Genomic DNA, 5470 nt, shown 5'->3' with positions numbered 1-5470 from the left:
CTTTTTCGTCTTCTCTCTCTATCCCTTCCCTTCTTCTCCGGCTCCGTCCATTCTCTTCCCAAACCCTAACACTACAAACCAGTCACCGCCGCGACCCAACCTTCAGAATCGCAACTTCCAAATTAGATCTAAGGTTTGAGAGGGTCAGAGATCTAAGATTTTAGAGAAGAAAAAGAAAAAGAAGAAGAAGAAGAAGAAGAAGAAGAATGGCGGGGGAATGGCGTCGAAAGAATGTTGAGAAAAATTATATTTTTTCAAATTATTAAAGGTGTGAACTGAGTAATAATATGCCTTAAAACAAAATGTGGTATGTAAATAGAGGCACCCTAACAATTGGGCCTTCTTCATTTGGGGGTGTTAGGCAGTTGTCTCAGCAGTCTTACAGTTGGGCCTGCTCTTTTACCTATATAAGCAAATGATGCGAGCTCTCTAAACTCTCCAAACTTCAATACTAGTAATATGTGATGTACAGTTGACGTTCTCTATCTGACGTGGTAGTTCTTGAAATTCTCCTTTTCTCATAACCCTAATTTCTAATTTTTTAATATAATAAAAAATCAAATAAAAAATTAAAAAATTTGAAATAATAAAATTTATATAACAATATGATTTGTTAATTTATAATAAAATTTGTATCTGAATCAAAATTTTAAAATTTTGAAATAATAGAATTTAGATAAGGATATGATTTGTTAATATATATATATAAGGAAAATGGCCTTTTTAAGAACAATGATTGTACAAGTTCCTTTCCAAACTAATTTTGTTAACTTGTTAATTTTTAAAGAAATAAAAAAAAAATCTATTGGTTAGTTCCTTAAGTCAAAAATCTAAAAACAAAAAAGTTCTAATTATCTACAATTTTGAATTTTAAAATTCAAAACAATATGATAAGTCACCCTCACTCTTTCCAAAAATAATGGTGATCAAAACAATTCAAATAAAAAAAAAATAAAGACAATAATTGTGTATGATTTTGAATTTCAAAATTCAAAATAATATGGTAAGCCATTTTCATCTCACTCTCACATTTTCCAAAAATAATATAAATCTAAAATTTTAAAAACCCAATCAAATTAAAAATTCAATACAATTCTCTCTTTAAAATACTCAATATTTGATCTTTTTTTCAGCCCAGTCAACTCCTCCCAAATGTAATGATACAATGGCTATTCTCTGTCTTTGTCAATAATTCAAACTTATTTCAAGTTTGTTTGTTTGTGATTTTTTTTTTTTTTTTTGTAAATTTATATTTTCGTGTGAGTATTTTATTTTTCTTCTCTATATGACTTTTTTTTTTTCCAATGTATTTTTTTCCAACTAAATTGATAATAAATATATATCTGTTAACTATCTTTGTTTTGGGAGTTGATTTGAAGTTTTTTTGTGTGTGTGTGTGTGTGTGTGTGTGTGTGTGTGTGTGTGTGTGTGGATGTTTGTGTATTTTTTATATTGTTGTTATTAATTCTTTTAATATATGTGAATTGATAATACAGTTATGAGTTTTTATTTTTTATTTTTATTTTTTTTATAGAATCAGGCGTCTTATATTGTTCTTTATGATTTGACCATTTTTTAAATTTCTTAAACAAAATTTTCAAATTTTTTATTTGTAAAAAATTAAAAACATTTAATTGCCTTGCCCACCAATAAATAAAATTTTAAATAATGAACACTATTCCATAATTTATTAATTTAAAAAAAAAAATTAACACCCATATATGGAATAAGAAAATCTAAAATCATGCATTTTTTATTTTTATTTTTCATTTTTAACTCTTTAAAATTGTAATGATATCTTTTTATTTCCACAACATTGTCTTTTTATATTTACAAAGATAAAAAACTAGACTGGAGTTACATAATGGTTAGTGGAAGTGGTGAGCATGACAACAATAAGGGTGATGATGAGCTCGACCAGAGCATTGTTTTGATAGATTTTGAAAATGTGAATATTAAAAGTATAGTAGATAGTTTGGGTGATGTATTGATTTAGAAAACTAATGTATGGTTGAGATTAAGTGTGAATTTTACCATATAAAAATTGAATGATCATATATTATTTTTTATATATAATTTTGGTTACTTTTGTATAACTATAAAAAATTATTGTGATCACATGTTATTTATCATTTAATATATTATTATTGTATTATCGTAATGAATTTTATTATTATTGTCTATTATCAATGTAGTGGTGAGAGTCACATGATAAATAAAAATATGTTTTGTTATTATTATTATTGATAATATATTTATTTATTTAGCTTTTCACAATGTTTAAAAAATTAATTTATGTTTATTGTTAGTTTTTCTAGATGAGAAGTCAAAAATAAAATTTAACCAAATTCAAGTTATAACTAATTTGAGATTGAAAAGGAAATTTCAAAAGAAATTATAATTATATATAATTTTAAAATATTTTTAAAAAAATACAAGGAAAAATTGGAACTATAAATTAAAATTATCAAACAAACCTAATTCTATGAAAAAATTTAAATGAAAAATTGATCAAATTTGAATTTATAATTATTAAATATTTTTAATAAACCATTAATTTTTTATTCAGTTTCTTGCCTAATATGGTCTTAAATAGTTTTCCAGATATAAATATATCTTAATATTGATACAATCAATATTAGACATATTTTAAGAAGGGTAAATTATATCGATAGTCCCCGCATTTTATCTTTTGTGTCAATTTAGTCTTTGTAATTTCAATTAGTTTGATTTTTACCCTTAATTTTAGATTTTTTTATTAATTTGGTCTAATTGATAATGTCAGTTAAGATTTTTGAAAAAAAATAGTTATTGAGTTGATTGAGATTAACTTATTGAGTTGAACAAGTTTATAATTTTGTCTATAAAAGTATAATAGATGCTACTCATGTGTGTATTTTCAATAAACAAAACACTAGCAATTATAATAATTGGACCAAATTGAGACAAAATTATAAATTCAGGATCAAAATTGAGCAAATTAAAATTGCAAGGACAAAAATAACACATGGGTTAAAATATAGGGATTATCAATATAATTTATCCTTTTAAGAATAAGTACATAATTTCTTAATTAATTTTGAAATTGCTAATAAACATACCAAACAAATATGTACATATTTCCTATTTTTGTTATAATTTTTTTAAAAAAATATATTTACTAATTAAAAATTAAATAAATAGGTAGGTCTATTAACTTAAGGATTGGACATGAACTAGACGATTCTCTAAAGACTAGGCTTAAATACAGAATTATTGGTCAAAAAAATCGACTTGAACTAAATTTTCTTGGCTAATTTTTAGTATTTAGTCCAATATTAGAACCCCCAAATTAGCTCATATCAGTTACGAACTAATAAACTATGATATAATTTAAATATAAAATTTAAATTTATTAGGATTAGAATATGACCTACAATTTAGGGTGACTTTATCTTAAATAATTTTTTTATACATAAATATATATAACTATTCATTTAATTGTTTTAAACATAAATATATTGTTTTTTTTATAATAAAAAAAAACAATAGTTCAAATTTTTTAATAAGTAATCATAAAATAAGTCCATATTTCTTATTTTTATTATAAAAAATATTTACAAATATTTATTTACTAATTTAATAAATACATAGGTCAAAAGATTCATATAGTTTGGAACAGAATAAGACAATTTTTAATGATTAGGTGAAGGACAAGTTGGCGTAAATCTAATGTTAAGCCCAAATTTAATATCACAAGTGAATCTTAATTCATTTTTACATAAATCTTATAACCTAAGACAAATTATAATTTTTAGACTTCACAAAAGATGAAAAATTACTATATTAACAAATGTAATTTACCACTATTATATGACAAATTAAATTTACGAAACTCATAAGACAAAATGTATATATATTTTATCATAAATACAATTTTTGTGATTTATTTTTTAATTTTTACCACTTAAATTATGACATGTATTTATTATTAAGAACTTTGAGTACACAATTAATGACATAAGAAAAAAAATATAAAAAAAAAATCTCTTAAATGTAACTGTGATAAAAATGAATAAAATTTAATTGATTCTAAATCATTTTTGTTGAATATTGTAGATAATTTTTTTAGATTATTATTTAATTTTAAAAATTAATTTTTGATTATTTATTTATACTCGTGCATAACACGAGTAATTATGCTAGTTTATATCTACTCAAAAGCATCTATATCTAAATCTTTATTTTGAATAAATCAGAGAATTTACTCTTATTTTTTCTCTTCCTCTATCACAATTATAGCCTCTCCATTCTCCATCATCCATTTTGTTTTCCACTTTGTCAGCAAAATTTCTGTAAAGTCACAATCGACAGACGATTTGGCTATAAATTTCGCCAATAATGCAAATAAATTTCAACAAGTGGTTCAAACAAAACAATTAAAAAATAACAAAAATTAACTTCATTAAACTTCAAAGAGTGCAAAAATTCTGTCGATAAATAGAATTTGGTTACAAACTAATGCTATCCTATTCCTAAAAATTAAGATAAAGCACTCCTAAAGATTTGATCAGAACTATTCCTAAAGATAGAGAAAAGTTTATGATGTGTTGTTGATTGATCCCCCTGCTTGTTTTTCCTTGGTCCATTAATAGGCTCAACATTATAGTTGTAAATTCCACAATTGCTTTAGGCAGTTTCTTCCTTCAAATTGCAACTGTTAGACAGTTTCATTTACAGCCACATTCTTTGCACATCATGAGAAATTCACAAGTTGTCACCACTCTATGCCCACGTTGCCATTTCTTTTCAGATATGTCATATGCTTTGGAATCATTGCATCCTGCACAAACATAACAAAAACAACAATAATAATAATAGTAATAAATGTGGTCATAGTTAGTTTAAAGATAGTTCATGGTCTCAATCGATAGACCATAATTAATAGGTTATAATCAACAAAACTGGATTTGGTCATAATCGATAGGTTATAATTGACAAAAAAATATTTTATAGTGTAAATAATGCCTCTCAACACTTTAAGAATGTAAAATCTCAAATTCTTAAATTTTTTTATATAAAATTGATTTTGCCTTATCCCTTTCAATAAACAAACATATGTAGAATGAAAAATGATTGAGAGCACTAAAAGTGGTGCTCTAATAGCACCACTAATGATGTGGCAGTGAGCACCCACTGCCTATGCTTTTTTTTTTATTATTTTTTTTTTAGCATTCTCAATGCATTAGTGCTATTAGTGGTCTTTTTTTTTAGTGATATGAATCATTGTTGATATAAAATATATGTTGGGAGACAAGAAAATTGGTGAATGCCACTAAATTGGTAAAATTGTAACAGTGCACTCAACTCAAGTAAACTAACATTTATTTGACACATTTGACAGAGTAGATTGTTATTACTTGTGTTTATGCAATTCTCATGGCAATTGTGATGTTTAAATGGTTACTTAAATAAAATTTTGATGGGGCGA

Source organism: Camellia sinensis, chromosome 4, assembly GCF_055761805.1.
Source record: "Camellia sinensis isolate YWXY chromosome 4, ASM5576180v1, whole genome shotgun sequence".
Lineage (NCBI taxonomy): Eukaryota > Viridiplantae > Streptophyta > Magnoliopsida > Ericales > Theaceae > Camellia > Camellia sinensis.
This window is presented reverse-complemented; position numbering follows the sequence as displayed.